This window comes from Mirounga leonina, unplaced genomic scaffold, assembly GCF_011800145.1.
Source record: "Mirounga leonina isolate KUSES-001 unplaced genomic scaffold, KU_Mleo_1.0 Mir_150, whole genome shotgun sequence".
In the NCBI taxonomy this organism is placed as follows: domain Eukaryota; kingdom Metazoa; phylum Chordata; class Mammalia; order Carnivora; family Phocidae; genus Mirounga; species Mirounga leonina.
The window spans coordinates 34,272,560-34,292,932 of record NW_023270374.1 but is presented as its reverse complement, the minus strand read 5'-3'; the positions used below and the strand labels follow the sequence as shown (position 1 = coordinate 34,292,932).

General features: G+C 50.1%; 1 protein-coding gene across 3 annotated transcripts in view; it reads right to left on the bottom strand.

The window, feature by feature from the left end:
* Window positions 1–20,373, bottom strand: part of TOX2 (TOX high mobility group box family member 2) — a 129,257-nt gene that overhangs the window by 85,902 nt on the left and 22,982 nt on the right. Inside the window, exon 1 of one of the 3 annotated variants that reach the window (XM_035006354.1) lies at window positions 1,025–1,549. The exons of the other annotated variants lie outside the window; for them this stretch is intronic. The gene's annotated coding sequence lies outside the window, so the exon portion shown is untranslated. Of the gene's footprint in view, window positions 1–1,024; window positions 1,550–20,373 lie in introns of those variants that run through there. 3 annotated transcript variants of the gene reach the window in all.

Genomic DNA, 20,373 nt, shown 5'->3' with positions numbered 1-20,373 from the left:
TCCCCCACACTGTTGACAGTACACCCATCCTGCCCTCCTTCCCTTTTGTCTGAAAAGGTGAAATTATCTCAGTTCTGTCCAAGGTCAACCCATTTATCTTGACCCCACCCCTCTCACATCTTCCCTTCATTCACTCTTACTCTCCATCTGGGGTCTAGGATCTAATTTAAATATGCAGAAGCAAAATGAAATCAGTCCATGCCCTTGGATAGCATGTACTAAAGACCTACAACGTGCCAAGTAATGCACTCACAACCATTGGGAATTTAAAATAAATAAAATTTGTCACAAGGCACAGAAACATAAAAGCAAAGGGATTCTGAGGTTACAGAGAGGGCAACTGTTGTTTACTGAACAGTATCTCCAGTGTGTACTATGTGCCCAACATTGTACTGACACAAGGCATAATGATCATGACACAGTCCCTGCCCTCAAGGAGCCCGCAGTTCTATGGAGAAGCTTCAGAGAATAAAATGTTCCTATTCTCCACATCTGAGAAAGACAGGCAGTTCTCTGGCCATAGTCCCAAGATGGAAACAAGTAACTACAAAACTTGTTCATAGCCCGTCCCAATTGGTCAGTGACAGCTCCACATTCACTCAAGCCTCTGAAAATCAAGTGATCCATAACAGTCTAGCTCCAATAGCCATATGTCCACCTCTGGGGCTCAGCCAGTCCCAGAACCTCCCGCTTCTGAAAGTCCCTCTACCCTAGGACTCCATGCTCCCCCCAAACCCTACAAAGCTCAGCTCATGCTTGATTTGGAGAGACCAGCTTTGCAAAGTATAGCAATGACTTTAGCATTTCAGATATCAAATAATGGCTTCTTCTTTGACAAATGTGACAATGGCAGGATAAGGTTATTGCAGGGGAGTGGACACAAGGAGGAGGGCCTCTCAAGAGAGGCATCCTGAAAAGGTAACTTGGAAGCACCATAATGGGGAGCACACAGGAGGCTGGCCAGGCAAAGGGCAGGGAACATGGCATTCAAGGCTGCTGTGAGCTCAGGCCAGGGAGCACCTACCGTATACAGACCTCATCCCAGAGCTGTGCCTGGTCATCTCACTGGAACCTTCCCAGAAATGTCAAGGCTGCAGGACCAGCCCCACTGTAGAGATGAGCAAGGCAAGGCTCAGGGTGCTGGAGAGCTTGCCCGAATCCACCCAGCCAGTTCTGAACTTGGCCTTGACTCCTGGTACCAAAGCAACAGTTGTTCTGTAGAATCTGCTTCCCCTTGCTCCCCCATCCCCCACCCCCGGCCCCGGCACAGAGACACAGATCAAAGACCAAGGATGCACAGCCCCCAGCGCAGCCAGTGGCTGACACTGAGAGATGCACCTCACAGAGATCTAAAGAGGAAACAATCAAAGCAGCATACACCGCGCCTGCCTATCCCCACGCTGGGCTGTGAGAACACTCCTGCACAGATAAAACGCGGCTCAAAGGCTAGAGGCAGTGAATGTGGCAACTGCGCCCTGGGCCCTGCCGAGAGTGCGGTTTTATGTGGTGGTGTCACAGAGAGCTGTACATCAGGAGCAGGGAGAGATGGGGGAGGGGCAGAGAGGCGCTGCGCAGATGGGAGGGGGCCAGGGACCGAGCCTCAGGCGCAAGCGCACTTAGAGAAGGATGATAGTTAAACCACTGGCTCTGAGGCCAGGCTCCCTAGGTCCACATCTCAGCCTTGCTTCTCAGGCTGTGTGACACTTTAACTAAGTTACTATTTCTCAGTTTCCTCATCTGGAAAATGGGTATGACTATCATTTAGACTGAATAAGTTAATATACAGAAGGTAACTTAGAACATCACCTGGTACACAGCAAGCACTCAATAATTGTTAGCTATTACTTATATTATTATTGAATCCTTACAACAACCCCAAGAGGTTGCTAGGTCACTATAACTACCCCTCTTTCATAGGTGAAGAAACTGAGTGGGTCTTCATGCAAACCTCTGAGGTCTTACACATGGGAAAGACCCCTGATGCCTCTACCTGCCATATATAATTTGAAATAAAATTTGTAAATTAAAATCTTCGTAAAAGTCCAAGTGAGAGCAGATTTTTCCCATGATGATGACCTTCATGCTTTGTTCCTAACTATCAAATAACGATTTCTCTCCAAAAAAAAAAGCTCTTCGCTTTATTGGTGCACCTGCTTTACCACGCATAATGCACATTCTTATTCTGCCCACTGAAAAACCTAATGCTATGACTGGCTCAGAGAGGTTAGGGGATCTGCCCAAGGCCACACAGCCAGGATGTGGCAGAGCTAAGTCTGCAGTCCAGGCTGCTGGTCCCCTAAAGGCCTATACTGTCTTCCTACCCACCCCCACCATTTCCAAGTTTTGAAACCAGAGCAGGTGACCTCACAACTCTGCTCCTGGGGCCTCACCGACCAGTAAGGGGGAGCAATGCCTGCCAGTGGGGCTGGGAGCAGGCCTTGTGGGCAGGCCCAGTGTTATGGCTACTGTAGGACCCTCCACCCCACTGCTGACAAGAGTTGGTGTGGATGGTGCTGTCTGTTTTAGTCATAAAATACATTGAAAGGGGGTGTAAAAAGACAGAGATCGCTACAGCTCCCGCGGTGGAGTGCTACCCAGGCACCTGCCTCCTCTGAGAGATAGGCATCAGTATCCCCATTTTACAGATGGGGAGGCAGAACCTTCTCAACTGGCTCCAACCATTCTCCTTCTAGACCCGTGCTGTCCGGTAGGGTGGCCATCGGCCACGTTGGCCCCTGAGCACCTGCAACACAGCTAGTCCCAATTAAGATGTTTGTAAGTGTAAAATACATATCAAGTCTCAAAGACTCAGAACAACAAAAGAATGTAAAATGCCTTATCAATAGATTTATATTGATTACATGCCAAAGTGATAACATTTTGGATATATGAAGTTAACTAAAATATATTATTAAAATTAATTTCACCTGTTTCTTTTTTTTAATGTGGCTGCTAGAGAACTTAAAATTACATATGTGGCTTGCATTCTATTTCTACTGGACAGCACTGGTTGAGATGCGGTCCCAGGGGAATAGAAGAATTCTCTGTGAGAGATATGGGGAAACTGAGGCCCACAGAGCGGGTAGTGACTTGTTTGAGGCAAGAGGTTGGTACAGAGGCACAGCACTCATTGGACAAACGTTACTTGAGTTCTAGGTATTGGGATGCAGCGGAGAACAAAATGTGGAGCCACTTCCCAGCCCACGGGGGACACGGGGATGATGCAGGACTCCTTGTTGACCGGGCCCCCACACAGCCGGACCCAGCACCAACCCTCCTCTCCCCCCAGTGAGCTCTGATCACACATCTCAGGCGAGCTCCCACTCCAACCCAGAGCAGAACCACCTCAAAGACCCCTGGTGAGTCCCACCCAGGCCATTAGCCGGCTGCAGCTGCCAAGAGAGGCTGATGGGCAGGGCAGCCCAGTGGGCAGAGCATGGCTGCCCGGCATGCCGGTGGCAGCTTATGTACCATCCACACTACCGCAGATTTATGGCAAAAATTATCCTCTCTCTCAGCTCCATTTAAAGCCATTTGGAGCTCGCTCCCATCCCGGATTATAAATCTAATTGCACATTCCAAACAGACAAGCGCTCATTAAGCTTTAATTATGCACATGTTGTTTTCAACAAACATTTTCATTTGGCCGCTGTGAGGGGGAATGTTTCCAAGGGGGCTGCAGACGCTGCCTGCGGCTGGAGGGAGCAGGCTGGGAAGTGGGTCAGGGTGTGGTCCGATGAGGCTGTCCAGGAGCAGGGCAGGGACCCCAGCAGATCTGGCGCAGACTTTGATGGCCTTCCTCTGGGCTTCTACGGCAGGCGATGCCAGCATGTGTGTTCTCAGCTGGTCCCAACTGCACCCCTACTGTACCCACAGTCTCATCTCAGCTGGCGCCAATGGGCCTCTCTGGGGTGGGAAGAGGGAGGATAGGGACCTACATTCCCAGCTCCGAGCCATAAGCCTTACCCCTCCAGGAGCCGGTGTCTTCAAAGCCTCTGGCTTCTCCCTGCTCCTAACCCCAACACTGCAGTGGAACCGTCTCTCTCCAGCACAATCTTCCCTTCCCTCATCTGTTCACTCATTGATTCCACAACTATTTCCTGAGCAGAGACCTGATCTGGCAGAGAGGGGCCAGAGTGGGTCAGGAAAGACAAGGCACCTGTCTGGTTCTGCTCAGGACCCTCTCCTTCAAGCCCCATCCTTGCCACCGGGGAAAAGTCTTGGAAAGCACTTGAGAACCTGCCCCCAGCCAACCCAACTCTCTTGGTGGCCTCCTGTCCCTCACTTAGGCTCCTCTCCTGCTCTGCCTTTCCAAAAGGTCTCGCACACACACATCCAGGCCTGGGCAGCTCTGCACCACCCCCCCGCGCACCCCCTTTCTCTTCCCTTTCTTTGCCCTTAACTCCCACTCCCTCCATGCTGCCCCCTCCAGGAAGCCCCTGCCGAGACTGGCTGTCCCTCCGCTTGGGGGCACCATGAAAGCATTTATTGGGCCATAACATCATATCCGCCTGCCACATGTCTGACTCCTAAGACCAGCCTGTCCCGCTATTTCCCCAAAGCACTATCTCCTCTGGGAGGGAAAAGGAGAGGCACCTGTTGTTCACTGTGTGGCCTTCAACAATACCTTCCTCACTCTGGGCCTCATTTTCCTCTTTTGTGCATGAAGAGGTTGCATGGGTGAGGCTCTCTGGGTCCTTTAGCGGTTTGGTCAGTTGTTTGTTTGTTTGTTTAAGATTATTTATTTATTTTGAGAGAGAGAGTGAGCGGGGGGAGGGGTAGAGAGAGAGAGAGAGAGAAACTCAAGCACACTCTGCGCTGAGTGCAGAGCCCGACACAGGGCTCGATCCCATGATGCATGAGATCACGACCTGAGCCAAAACCAAGAGTTGGACACTTAACTGACTGAGCCACCCAGGCACCCCCGTTTGGTCAGTTTTAAGTTTTGCTGTTTGTCCCAGAATTAGCCCTTCCTCTTCCCACCAGAAGAGGGTCCTGAAATCACCAACCCCCCCTTCAAGCCCCCACAACCCTACAGAGCAGGGGGAGTTTGCCAAGGCAGGTCTATGGTGCACACCCAGAGATGGGGGGATGGTGATGGTGCAGAACCCCCAAGGCTGCTCCTCAACGAGCTTCTGGAAATGCAAGCAAGTGAAATAAATGTGTTTTAAAAATGGATGTCAAGAGCCATTCAGCATCTGGTGGCTACCTGTGGTTTTAGGGCAGGGTCCTGGGAACAGGCTCTGAGAGTGAAGATGGGAAGTTCATTGGGAGGGGGGGCACTACAGGAAAGGCGGGAGGCAGGAGGGGCAGAGGGACAAGCTGAGCTGGGACGCAGTCACATCAGAGGTGGCAGCTCTGGAGCCACGTCCCAGACTAAGGCAAGGAGCCACTGCATTCCCATGTGGGCCAGCCGCGGGACCCAGACTGCCCTGGGGCGGGAGGTGGTGATAACCTGGGGAAAGGCCGTCTCCTTCCACCAAAGGCAATACCCAGAGAGGCTCAGTGCCAGCCAACAGCAGCCAACACTCTGAATAGCTGGCAGGATGAGTGTCTCAGTTGAGGAGGGATCTGGGTGACACGATAGCATCCACTACCACTACGATCATTTTTTCATTTTAACTAATTGGTGCAACATTTACACCGTGCTTGCATAAGCCAGGCACTCCTTTTGATTTGTAAATGTTCGCTCAACAACCCTGAGGTAAGTGACTACTAGTCAGGGCCCCATGGTACAGATGAGGAAACTGAGGTGAAGTGCTTGCCCAAGGCCACACAGATGGTAGGAGGTAGAGTGAGGACTCAAACCCAGAAGTCCACCGGCAGGGTCACCGCTCCAACTGGGCTACCCCGCGTCTGCGGTCTGGCCCTGCTACCCTGCAGAGACGTGGAGCTGTCGTCCAATCCCAGCCGCCCCCGCAGAGGCCGGGCTGCGGTCAGCGGTCTAGAGCCTCAGGTTGCCGGGACTGCCAGTATTCGTGCTTAACAATTATCTATCCTCCGCGGTTGGGAACACGTCCCAAAACTGATCCTTGCCAAAGACAATTAGCCGAAGGCCACATGAGCAGGCGTCGGGTGGGACTGTGGCATGGGGTGGGGGGTGGGGTGAGCCAGTGCCTGAGACAATGAGCAGCAGATGATTTGGGAGATATTTTCTCCCAGTGCAACAAAACAAGCCCTCAATCATGCCACAAAGGGCTTGCATTGTTGGGAGGGAAATATGTCAACGACAGCGTTCAATCGTGGGACGGTTAAAAAAAAAAAAAAAAGGGAGGAAAAGAAAAAAAAAATCTTTTGAAATAGTAATTTGACCTAGAAAGGTTTTCTAGGTCACCTGAACTTGGCATTTAGGCATCTAACCCCAAAACCTAACACAGACAAAGTACCAAGTTCACTTCCTTCTGTCAGTGCCAGATAACACAGGAAATGATATTTGTAAACACTGCTGCTGTATTTTTAAGTGCTGTCTTAAAACCAGCCTTTGGACTTGGAAGCTCAGCGCAGCTCTGGAAGCCCGCAGACCTGGGCTTGCTCACGCCCGGTGTGGCCCTGTGGCCAAAGCAAGGTCCTTGCCTGTGGGATCCTGGGACTCCTCCCCTGGAAAACGGGAATGGAACCCGGGGGGGGGGGGGTTGTGGGGCATGCCACCTCCCTGCGTGAGGTGGATTCCCACCCTCCACACCTCTGTTCTTGAAAATTGCACCCCTATGCCCCAAGTCTGGGCTCTCCCTGAGGACTCTGCAGCACAGTGGCCAGGAGTGCAATGGAGGAACCTTGGTCCTAATAGACCTCTTCTCCCCAGAACACAGAGAGAGAACAGCCTGCACTCTGAGGCTCAGCACAGGCCAGTGAGTTCTTCTACCTCATCTTCACTTTAAAGCCACCCAGGGTAAGAGAAACTGGGGGGCTCGGAGATCTTCGCATTATCGCATGGAGGAAACTGAGACCCAGGCTGGGAGACGACCCACAATCATTGGCAACCGCACAGTGAGGGTTACAACCACCACATTGCTGGGCCTCCAGAAGAAGCCAGGGTTAACCCACTTGCCATCAAAGCCGAAGGTCACGGCGACCATCCCATCTTCCCCAATCTCTAACCTGAGTACCTACGATGTACACAGCCACATGCTGGGGACTGGACACAGAAGTGACCTCCAGGGAAGCTTGGGGTCCAGAGGGAATACAGACATCAGCACCTGATGACACTGGGGATGACAAGGCGCTAGGGGGAGATAAGCCAGGTGAGGACAGTTGATGCACACCTGTTAGGTAGAGGGACCAGAGAGAGCAGAGGGTAAAAAAAAATCCCGGGGTGTGTGTGCACAGTGGTGGAGGGTTGTCTACAAACCATTGAGGGGGGCTGCAGTGCAGAGTGGGCAGGAGGAATAAACATTCACTGAAAAAAAAACGGGGAGAGTTTGCAGCAATATTCTTTTTTTTTTTTTTTTTTTAAAGATTTTATTTGACAGAGAGAGAGAGAACACAAGCAGGGGGAGTGGGAGAGGGAGAAGCAGGCTTCCCGCAGAGCAGGGAGCCCGATGTGGGGCTCGATCCCAGGACCCTGGGATCATGACCTGAACCGAAGGCAGACACTTAACGACTGAGCCACCCAGGCGCCCCTGCAGCAATATTCTTAAAAGAAGAGTAATGGAGGGGTGCCTCGTTTGGCCAGAGACTAAAACTCTCTGTGCGGCCAACAACTAAGGAGTGTGATAGTGATGTCAAAGAAGAACTTAAAATCAGTGCAATGGAAGAGAAAGTGCAGAATTAGACCCGACTCTGTATGAAAACATATGGTGAAGGAGGGCACTTAACGATATGCTGGGTACCACGTGACATGCTTTACATACAGTATTTCACTAGAGCTTATGATGGAGATATTATCCCACTTTACAGAGGAGAAAATGCATGGCACAATTTAAGCAACTGCTCAAAGTTCACACAGCTAGAAAGTGGCAAAGCCAGAATCTTCACTCTGCCAAGGTTCACCTTCATAACAACTATTCTGTCTCTCCTTTTGGAAACAAAGAGACAAAGACCAATTGTTTAAAAAAAAAAAACAGAATGGGGATGACAGGGTTATCCTGTTCCTATTTAGGACCACTGAACTAGATATCCACTGCAAGCCACCCACCAAAATGTACTCTAAACAGATTAAAGAGTTAAGTATAAAAAGTCATGTTATAGGGAAATATCAGAAAACAGAACAGAATGTTTATCAGATCCATGGCAGCAGGGTAACTTCCTCAGCCCTTGAAGCAATCACAGAGGAAGGGAGATTGACAGATTCAAATATATATGCATTAATATCTTCTGTAGAAGGAAGCATAATAAAACCAAAATGAAAAGGACATCAGACTAAGAAAATATCAGCACCAACTATGAGACAGTTAATATATACAATGTAGAAACATTTCAGTCAAATTAAAGAGACAGCAAAATGCTGATAGACAAAAGGACACAGGACACAAACAGGAAAGTCAGGCAAGAGGCAATCTACCAAGAAACAAATATATAGGGAAAATGTACACTTGATTCAATGACAGGGGAGAAATGTACATGAAACACACCTACTGTAATGAAAGGGATATTTCACACCACTGCTGACAAGGAAAACAGTTTCCAGCCTACTGGAAAGCAACATGGCAGCCACTCCCAAGGCAGACAGCTAGCCGGAAACAGGGTAGATGAAAACCCAAGACCCCTGTCTCCTGCCTCAGGAGTCACCCCCTCACCATACCTGCCCATTGTCTTGAGTACACCTACTCTTGTTTAAAGTGATCTTCTGCGCTGAGTGCTAGAGATGGTACCAGCAATGGGTGGGATACAGTCTTTGTCCTCCTGGGCTTGTGCTGTAGTGAGGGGGACAGGACCAGGAATTATAATGTGGGTGATGAGTGTACTGGGAGCCAGAGTTCATCGGAGCCTAGAGACGGGCCATGTAAAAAGACTTCACAGAGGAGATGGCTTCTATCTGCCCAGGATGAGCATAATTGGCCAGGTGATGAGAGAAGGCACCAGATGGAAGGGAGAAAGCATAGGAACAACCCTCACCAAGGCTGGGGGGCTGGAGAAGGGGCCAAGGCACCTAGCAGGGAAGCAGTGAGAGCTGAAAAGCAAGGCAAACAGGACCTTGTCATGATGGTGCTTTCAGGGCTATACTAGGCAGCTGAAGCCTGCAACGGAAGCTGCATTTTAGAAAGCTGGCCTCTGGCTTCGGGACAGAGAATGGGTTGGGAAAGGTAAGACCGAAGCCTGTCCAGGAAGCCAGGCAGAAGCTGCTGTGATGATCGGTGGGGTGGGGACCAGGAAGCAGGACCCTGAGCAGAGCCTGGGCAGAGAAGAAACATTTGATGGAGCAGTAGTAAGTAAACCAGTGTGGCAGTGATTCAAAAAGAGACATTTATGTTGATGACTAGAAAGGGAAACAGGGTTGGAGCCAGAAAAAAGCCACGGCAGTCCCCAGTGTGTTTCCCAAACTACAGAACCAAGAGTCTCAGAGATGAATGAAAACTGCCAAGAGCAAGGGATCACCCAGGAGTCAGAAAGGGGGTGACTCACGCAGTTTGCAAACCCTAATTTCCTCTCCTTGGTCACACACTTCCTTCTGATTTCTTTTTCTGATGATTCATAAGAAAAAAATTTCCCCTTTTAAATTCAAACCAGAAATGCTTGAGCACCTGAGTTCACCCTGCCCAAGCTATAACCTCTAACCCCAAGCAAACAAAACCCAACTTAACCCCAAGCAGCTAAAAAGACACTGCCTGCCAAGAAACCGAGAAGAAACAAGAGGTTTCTGGTGCTGTGAGAGCTGTCAGAGGCCCCCCAACCCTCCTGTGCCCCAAGAGGGTCCTCAGTGCCAGCTCACACACACAGATTCAAGCCCCTTAGCCAGAACTTATGGGATTTCAGAATTCGGAATTTGTTTGGATTTCTGAAGAGGAAGCTTATCGATAATCCCACCAATTACATAGTACCTTCAGTAGGGGTCCGGAGCCACACGTGCAGTAAAACACATTCATATTTCTGCAGTGAATCCTGTGACTATGCACACAGTGGGTTAAGTAAAAATTACAAAGAGCTTCATGTCAGTTCAGATGGGGTTCTGGGGCCAAATGAGTTTGCAGCATATTTACAGACCAATATTTGGTGGCGGAGCTTTTTGGATTTCAGATAAGGAAGTTTAGAGCTGAATCAAGCATGGGGCACACAGGTGCTAGGCCCTTGTTGAGAGACGATCCCTCTGTGTGCCCATTTTACAGATGAGCAAAGTGAGGCTCAGAAAGGTAAAGGAAACTGCTCAAGGTCTCACAGCTATTAGGTGGCTGAGCTAAGATTCAAGCCCAGACTTGACATCTTTCCATGTGTATTCATGGATTCTCCAGGTGGCTGAAATGCCAGGCAGAGCATTTAGCATTACGGGGAATGTGGGCAGCATTGGGAGTGGGGTCAAGATCAGGTGCAGCAGGAATTGAGTTGTTCCTCCTCGGTGGGGGAAGGCATGTTTGTCTCCTCACACAAGTCCGGGGCATGCAGCCAACCGGGCCACACAGGCCCAGAGCTCCCCGCATCTCCGCAGACACAGCCCCTGCCCCCACAGACCTCAGAGCCCACTGGGGGAGGCAGGCAACAAACACGCAAACACACAAACATGGCTACAATTGTGATAAATGCTGTGAAGCAAACAAGGGAACTATAGAGATAGAAGATGGAAAGACTTGAAAAGATCTCTCTCTAGGGTTAAACTGGGGGAGCCCTACAGGAGGAGGAGGAGCCTGCCACACAAGAAAGCTGTCAATGTCCCACAGGGGAGAAATAATGTGGCTAGAGCACAGGGGAGGGACAAGGTTGAGATCAGAGTGGTCGGCAGGGGCCTAAGCAGGTGAAATCCCGGGGCCATAGTAGGGATTTGGATTTTATCCCAAATGGGAAGCCCCTGGGTAGTTCTTACAAAGGAGTAACGTGCTCTGATTTACATTTTAAAAGATGACTCAGGCTGTCATAGGGGGAGGATGGACTCTGTGAGGCTCCTTCCCATGAGTCTCAGTTTTCTCATCTACATCATGGGTTCATGAGAAACCTCATAAAAAGCACAGCCAAAGGTGTCTGGCATATAGCTGACTTAAAGCAAAGACTGGATTTTCCCACCTAATCACAAAACAGGAGAACCCAGTCCTAAATCATCCATAAATCACCCCCCTGATTAAAATCCTTCAGAGTTCCCACGTCTTTCCCTGGGTTCTGTGGTCCTGCTTGACCTGATTCGCCACTTTCTCCAGCCCCATTCCTCATCATCTCCCACTGGAGATGCTCCCTCTCAAGCTGCCAGCTGAACCACTCCTAGGACTCGCCAAGGTCCTTTCCCTAAAGCATGAGGCCTCCTTCACACTGGCCCTGTTGTCAGTACCCCCTTCCTTCCTACGAACATTTGATGAGCACCTACTCCACACCAACCCTGTCTTGAACATGGAGAGGCTCAAAAAGCAGCTGAGGACATCTGTGTGAGCACACGTGTGAGTGTGCACATAAAACAAGAATCCAAACACATCCAGCCTGACCCTCTTCTCATTGCTGGGCTGGATTGCCTTGAAGACAGAAAACAAACATTCAACAGAGTAAATAAGTCACTTATTTAGTATGTGAGAAGGTTCTAAGAATTATGGAAAGAAGAAAAAGGTGAGCAGGTGAGATGAACCAGGAATAGCAGGATGGACGGTATGCGAGTTTAAACAGGGTGGTCAAAGGCGGGCCTCCCTGAGAAAGGGACAGTTGGGCAAACTGGAAGGAGGGAAGAGACTAAGCCAGGCAAGTATGGGGGTGGGGAGGTGGAGACAGCCCATGCAAAGGCCCGGAGGTGGGGCAACAGAGGATGGAGTGTACCCCACAGATGGCACTGATATTACTCCTCCCCAGAGAGAGGAAGCCATCACTTTTTCCGCGGCCTTATCTGATGGCTGTGGTCAGAGGAGCGAGTAAGGGCAGGCGTGAGGGCTGTAACAGCTCGACACATCCGAGGGGCCTCAGTGGGGCCCCAGAGCGGCTGACATCCGCTCGGCCTGCGGCTTCTTCCTGTGGCTTCTGCAACGCAGGTTGCCCCAGTGGGGGCTATTTTTGCTCCTGTTTGGGGCTCTGTGCAGGGCTCCTCTGTGCATGGTACTGGGGGCTGCTGGGCCTGGTCCCTCTTTGGGTTTGCTCTGCTCAGCCATTTAAATGTTCCACGTGTCTTTGGGGATATTTACTGTCCAGCAGGTGGGAAAGAAGAGGAAATCTGATATACGTGTCCTCTTGCCCGTCCTCATGACCCTCCAAGATCAGAGAGGTTACATGGTTTATCCAGGGTAACACAGCCAAATCAAAACACAGGCTGAGGATTCTAAGGTCTGAAGGCCCTTAATCTGCAAGGAGTTATTTGCCTTTGCACCTAAATTAATGTGTCCCAAGCAGGTGTCTGTGCTCTATGTCCTTCCAGAGGGCATGAGGATAAAGGTGCATCATACCCGGTGTCAGTCCCCCCAGAGCATCACAGCACTGATGTGGAAGATTATGATGGGGTGGATGCAGGGAAGGGTCCCTGGCCCAGACTGCTGGGGGGGTGGGAGGAGTGAGCAATCAGAGCAGGCCTCCAGAAAGCAATGATGCCACATCTCTGTCTGCAAGAATGAGCAGGAGTTCAAGGGGTAAAGGAAACATTCTGGACAAAAAGGTTTGCATGTATAAAATCCAGAAGCACCACAGCTTGGTTAGTGGGGGAGGGGGCTTCAGAAAGCTGCCCAGCAAGTGATGATTCTGCCTGGGAGGGAGGAGGCAGAAGCTAGCTTGCTGACGGCAAAAAATGAGATCAGACAGGTGCCCCAGCCCCCCAAGTGGCCACATTAAGGGTATCAGAACAGATCTAACAGATCCAACAGGTTCCAAGCAAACATCCAACAAAAGGCTTTCAACAGGGGAGTGGTTCACAGAGTTCCTGCTAGCTGTGTGAGGAGAGCAAACTCTACAAGGAAGGTGGAGTCAGGAAGGCCTGAGCGGAGGCTCCTGTATCACCCAGACAATCAGCCAGGCAATAGTGAAGTGGGGAGGTGGAGTTGTACCCGGCGGGGGCAGCCACCCGGGAGTGAGGCAGAGAGAAAGGCCGGGGATGATGTAAGCCAAGGAGTGGACAGCACAGTGTTTACCAAGATGGGCGTGTGTGGGGGTGGGGGCGGATGAATCAAGACAGGGACCATTTAGAGTCACCATCTCCTTCAGATGAACCCTCTGGGGTAAGGGTGTGCAACCAAAGCGGCTTCTCTATACCGTCCCCCCATTCATAAGAGGTGGCTGCTCCCACGGCCTCAACTGCTCCACACAGCAAGCAAGACCCAGGGAAAGTGAGTACGTGGCCTGAAGTCCCAGCCAAAAATCAAGAGAGGGAAGCCTGCAAATCTAGGCCCATCTGATTTCTGTATCAATGCCCATTTCGACAGACACCCAAAGCAGAGGGCCCCCACGCCCTCCCTGGAAAATGGCACCCCAGGGTCTGGGAGAAGCTGGAGAACTCACTTCCCATCTACGATATTTCAGGGCTTCATTTGTGATCCACAGACGTGAACACTTGCCAGGCCCCCTGGCTGGACAGAGATGGTGATCCCGGACAGCCCTCGGGCTCCCTGAGGCAATCACAGCGGGTGCCACAGAGGGAGCCCCAGGTATGCTTGAGCTGCCTCCTCGGGAAACCTCGCATCCCTGCCTCTGCTCCCAATTTCGTTAATTACTGGTTTGCGCATGCAGGAGGCAGCAGGAGGGAGAGAGTCATCATGGGTGCCACTAATCACAGAAAGGAAATTAATTTCAAACATGAAGCTCATCCTCCACTGGAGGTTACACATACAGCCCTGATTTCCAACATGGAATAGAAGAGTAGGAGTTGGGAGGATCAGCCTGAACTATTTTTCTAAGGGAATCAGAGACCAAGAGAAGGCAAAGAAACTCACCCAGGATCGCAAAACAATTACATAGAAGAATATAAACATGTATCTCTGGCTTCCCACTCCCTGGGCACCTTCATCTTCTCCATAAATATTCATTAGGTGTCTGCTGTGTGTCAGACTCCATGAGCCAGCAGATACCCTGGGCCCCGGTCAAAGGCTCCCAGGGTCCTTCCCCAAGAGGGGAGAGTGTTTTTATTCACTGAGCACCAACACAGTGTTTTATATATCTAGCCCCATTTAATTCTAATAATCTGCCATTTTATAGGTAAGGAAACTAACTGGCTCAGACAGGTAAAGTGACCTGCTGGAAACCACACAGCAAACACAAAGCAGAGCCAGGACTCAAAGTCAAGTCTTAAACCTGGGTTCAGCTCCTGTTTTCCAAGTCCAGGGGGCTATTCAGGGGTGGTAATACTCCAGCCACACCCTCCCTTCTAAGACCACTCCCACCGCCCTTCCAAAGCCTTTCTCTGACCCTGGGCTCTCAGCTAGCACTCGCCTACTGGCTGGCTGTTGTGCGAGACCCCACCAATACAAGGCTAGTATTCAGAAAGCTGTTCAGGAAGCGTTAAAAATAAGAGTCAGTTCTGTTTCAAGACAGCCAGTAAGTCCCTGTAATTAACTCCTCTCCCAGTCAAGAGCCCGTGAAAGTAACCAGAGACATAGAGAAATTGGTCCCAGACAGGGCTATGTAGCAGAATGTGGCTCTGAATCCAAGCTCCCTAAGAAGGGAACCAGAACACAGAGTCTCTAGCTGTAAGCACAAAGGGGAGAGTTCCTCAGGTCCTATGCCCATATGAGCACGTCTGTGCACACACACACACACACACACACACACAGTGTTAGCCATGAAGTTCTCCGGAGCAGAGCTAAGGGTTTGGAGCATTTGTTCATTCAGTCACTCAACATTTATGGAGGTCCTACCATATACAAGGCAAAGTACTAGGCAGTGTGTGTGTGCATGCACATACACCAACATCACAATACAGGGAAGGAAGTATCAGTGTCCCCATTTTACGGATAAGGAGACTGAGACTTGCAAACTCAAGAAACTTGCCCTGTGTCACAGATGGTATTTGTGGCAGAACTGAGGTCTGAAATCAGCACCTAACCCAGACTCTGGCACGGGAGGCACGCCACGGCCATTTCCTCAGTGGCTGGCTGTCTCCAAAGCCTTCCCCAGTAGACTGAGGGCCTGTGACCTCTTGCCTTTGATCCAGCAGGCAGGAATCGGAGATCATGCAGGGGGCACAGAAGTGTCTGTTTCTTGGTCTCTCTCAGTTCACCTGGGACATTCCAAGCAAGGGAAAGCAGGCATTTGAGGGCGGTTTCCGTTTCTGGGACACACGTGCACAAAGCCAGTTTTTCAACAATGACCGTGATGAATCACAGCACCAGGAGAGGTCAGGCCTCCTGCTCAGCGGGGTGCAGCCCTGTCACCTGCAACCAGCCCCACCCCCAACTCAGCCAACTCCCTCCACAAAGACCATCTCCCCAGTGACAGCTAGAAAATGCCATCAGTGTTAGGTTTCTGCATTCAGAATCTGTCACCTGTTATGTGTGTATGTGTTTGCCCTTAAGTCTGTGACAATGTTCTCCCTCATCTTTGGCTGTCCTTGCTTTTCCAACAGGATGGCAACTGGCGATCCCAACTGGTTATTTTTCCATATTCTTAATGGACAAAAGGAAAAGGTTGTACTTGCAAATTTGGGGAGGAAGTTTTATTGATTCCACAAACTCCAAAATCCAGTGGAAGGAGGCAGCTCAAACTTTGTTTCTAGTAACAGCCCCAGCTACTCCTCATGCCTCCTGCCTTGAAAAACCCTCCCCAGTCCTCACCCTAGGTATCTTCTGGGCTCCTACCATATCATGTGCTAGCCCCATCCTTGTTTCTGGTCTGAGTTGGCCAGACCCCCACCCACACCTGGCCAGGCCCATTGCAGGGGGTGCTGAATGGATAAATGAATGAATGAATGAACAAATGCTTCTGGAGCACGCTGGGTACCTATGATGCTCAGGGTGCCAAGACCTGCCCCTCCAGGGTCCAATCCCAGCCACTTTCAGAATTCCTTTTCAAGAAGGGGCTGCCAACTGCCGGTCTCCTGGACCCTCCAGAGCATTTTCATTCCACAAGGTGACAAGCACCAGTCCAGGTCCCGGCCTGCCCCCCGCCCCCATGAGGCACCCTCTGTCTTCGTCCCGCAGCGACGGCCTGACCACCTCCACCGCAGGAGGTGGAGGTACCACCCGCTGCTTACCTTCTGCTGAAACACACCTGCAATGCACCAGCGTCTTGCAAGTAGAAGGAGCCCGAGTCTCATTCCACAGAAGCCCTGGCAGCGAGAGAACGCGCCCGCGACAGCCTCTGTGCGATTCTGCTGCATAATCAGCACAGAAAGAGAAAAAATGCCAGAAATAGCAAGCTTTATAAGCCCTCCTGACAAGTCTTGGTCCTCTATTGGCTGGAGGCCCGGCACCCCCGCCCCCCATCCCATTCCTATAAGGTGAAATGGAAAAACCTGTTATTTAACCTCTTTTATCAAAATCTATCTCCCATCCCAATCTGGGCCTGAGTGTTCAGAGCTCCTGGCATCGGTCTCCACACCAGGTCTCGGGGAGCGGAAGGGGAGGCAGCCTTCCCCACTCAGGCACACTGCCTCGGGAGCAGGTATTGAGCTGGAAAGGCTTCTGGAAGGCAGGCTGGCAGCACCTGTCAACATGTGAGAGTTGCATGCCATTTCATTTGGCAATCAGACTTCTGAGCATCCGTCCTGCAGACATCCCTGTTCTGGTGTGCACAGTGCATGCCCACAGATGTTGCTCGTTACAGACAAGAATGAGGGGCACACTCAATGTCTAAAACCAGGGTCGGGGTGAATGGATTAAAATATATCCATTCTGTGTAATATGATGGAATGAGGAAGGTCTGCAGGTGCTGACTGGGGACTGGTTGGGAGAAAAAGTCAAGGACATGATCCCCATTTTTATAAAAACAATAACTGTGTGTGTGTGTGTGTGTTTGGATATGCACTGTCAAAGATGCCAAACTGTGAACCGTGGTCACCCTGCGGAGTAGGAGAAGGGGGTATTTTCATTTGCCACTTTTCTCTTTTTTGTCTTGTTTGTTTTTCTTCTTTTTTTTTTTTCTCTTCCACAAGCATGTATGACATTTGTAATTTAAAACAAAAACAGAAGAACCTCCCTGGTTCCTTCCCACTCCTCTGACACCAGCAGACCAAGGGCCAAGGCCACCCACCCCAAGGCTGGATCAGGTTGGGACAGGGCTGGCTGGAGGCACTATGGATCCCCCTGCAGGCTCGTTAGCTTTCACACAGGTGCAGTTAACTTAGGGCTCCATGAAGAATGTGGACTCTGGAATAAGACAGAACTGGGTCCAAATCCTAGCTGTGCCTGCTGGAATGGTTAGCGTCCCTGAACCTTAGTTTCTTCATCTGTAAATCGGGATGGCAGTACCTATTAAGTGCCATGTACCATGCTGGGCACTGCTAAACCAATTTTAATTTTTGGACATTTCAGAAATACCAGAGACTGCTGAGGAAGGCTCACAGAGCTGAAGACATCCAGGACTCAGTGAGAGGAGTTCTGGGAATCATCCCATTATTGAACATTTATACCAATAATAAACTAAGTGACAAGAAGGACCTGGGTAACAAATGGTGACAAAGGAGACCGATGCCCAGATCTCTGCATGAGGAGGGGGTGGGGGATCAGAAAGGGCTCCAGAGAGGAAGAGTCTTGCATCCGTGCCTCTCCACCTTTCCCATGCTGTTCCCTCTGCCTGGATCACGCTTGCCCAGACCCTCACACAACTGACTTCTCATCCTTCACATCCTGCTTGGAGATCTCCTTCCTCCCCAGAGAGGGCTCCTTTGAATCACCCACACTGATTACTCTCTTCATAGCACACCCCTCCAGCCAATGGTTTCTGCTTATTTGTTTCGATGACTTCCATTTCTGTTTATTGTTCATCTTCCCTAATAGGCTGTGAGCTCCATGATGACCAGGACCCTCTAGAGCCTTGCTCATCTCTGGGTCTGACACACAGCAGATGCCCAACAAATAGAAAGTACACACAATCTGTAGATCCAAGGCCCAGATCCCAGCACGTGGAGCTTGTGTGAAAGAAAGGGGTGTGAAAGAAAGGGAAATACAGATTCTGTACTATGACAGAAAGATGAAAATTTCAGACATATTGAAGATCTGAAAACACACACACACTAAGCTGGGAAGGTGCTAGAAAAGCCCATCCATGAATGCTTCTATAGGCTTAAGATGGGAAAGGACTTTCTAGGCCCAAATTCATTTGCACACAGACATTTATTTCTTCATTGCAACATTATTTACAAGAAAATGGAAACAAGAATAAAATCCATTGAGGGGTGCCTGGGTTGCTCAGTCAAGTGAGCATCCCACTCTTGGTTTCAGCTCAGGTCAGGATCTTGGTCATGAGGTCAAGACCCATGTCAGGTTCCATGCTCAGTGCGGAGTAGGCTTGTCCCTCTCCCTCCTCCTCTGCCCCTCTTCTCACTTTCTCTCTCTCTCTCTCAAATAAATAAATAAAAATCTTTAAATGTCATGCTGTTGCTGTTTGAAAAAACAATAAAGTCCCTTGTTAGGGAATTGGTTAAATAAATCACAACTCTCTGTACAATGGAATACTATGCAGCCATGACAAATGATATGCATTCTCTGATATGGAAAGAAGCCCATATTGCTTGTTGGATGCTGAACTTTCTAACTGGAAACCAGAGACTCCAATAAGCAAAAGGTATAAGTGATTGTTACAGAGAAAGTGTGAAGCTAAAAGCCTTCAATTATCATTTATTAATTCATTCACTCAACAGCATTCTCTGTTCCCTGTGCCTCGTCCTTACTCTATGCAGGGCAGGGTTCCAGACAGAAGGGCTGTGTGTGATCAGGACACTGTCCTCGTCCTCAAAGACAGCTCAGCTCAAATATGTAGGTGAGAAATTAGTACATAAGGGGGACAGTGCTCATGGCTAAGGGCTGCAGGGTCATCAGCTGAGGGGGGGCTTCCCAGAAAAGGTGTCATCTGAGCTGGGGATGGAAGGAGGGGTAGTGCTGGGTATACAGAAGGGAGGAAGCATGTTGAGAGGCAGAGGTGGGGCAACACCGGGCAGGTGCAGAAAGTCCCTGCATTCTCCATCAAACACTGAACTCCACCATGGGCGGGAAAGGGGATTTGAGAGCTGAGCCTGGGTCCAGAAGATTCTGGACTTGATTCTGCCACTCATGAGCTAGAAAGAGGAATTCTGGGGTGTGACGATGCTGTCCCCCGGTGTGTGTGGTCACAGAACAGCTTCCCGACCTTGACTCACTCACCCTGAGAGTGCCTGCCCCATTAAACATTGATCTTGGTCATGAGATCAAGCCCTGGTACCCAGTGCAGGGTGGAGGGGGTCCCAACTCTACAGACCCTCTGCTCAGTCAACTCCTTCTGGGGTAGAGCCAGGGAGGGACCGCTGCACCTTGACGGAACTCAGCATTTTTTTAGTTTCGTTTTTTTTTTTTTTCTTTTATTTGGGGCATTTTGAGGCAGCTTGATGGTTATGGTTCAAAACAAAGAGAGATGACTCAGCTTCATGTGAAGAGCCGAAGCCTTTTGGAAAAGATATTTCCGTTTGAATGCTTCTCTCCTCTCGGCCACAGAGGCAGCTCATCCAGGCTGCCTTGTTTTCTTGACATTCAACTGTTCCCAGGGATGAGGACCGGGCTCCGGGGGCCAGACTGCCTGGGTCTGAATCCTGGCACTACCCCTTACTCACTCAGAAGATCTGCACAAAGTTATACCCTCTCTGAGCCTATGTTTACTTAAGACTGCCTTGCGGGGTCCTTATGCCAAGCCGCCATCACTCATGGAAAGGGTCCGGTCCCACGCCTGGCACAAAGTGAGCGTAGAGTAAATATCACTGTTAGTAACCACAGCGCCCCATCCTGAGCTTCTGCTGTGTCTGGATTATCTCACTTACTCCTTACACACTGCCGAGCACAAGGACCCATTTTGCAGGTGAATCGACTGGGGCTCAAAGCAATGAGCTGACTTGGGTTTCCATCTTCCCATTCAAGAAGGTCAGTGCACACACCCCAGGCCGACTTAGGAATGAATCTGTACAAGCTCTTTCTTTCCATCTGACTCTCTCTGCACCAGCAGCCAAACGCACACCAGCTCCTCATGCCTTTATCTGCAAAATGGGGACAATATTCTGAGGTTGTTGAAATAGTCTAGTCATGGCTTAATAAAAATAATGCCATGAAGGTGCTTAGAAACCTTCAATGTTATCACATCACTCTTTCCTCTGGGACAAGGCGTCAACAAAACGCCGAGCTCTTCACGTACAATATCCCAAGGACAGGCATGAAGCTG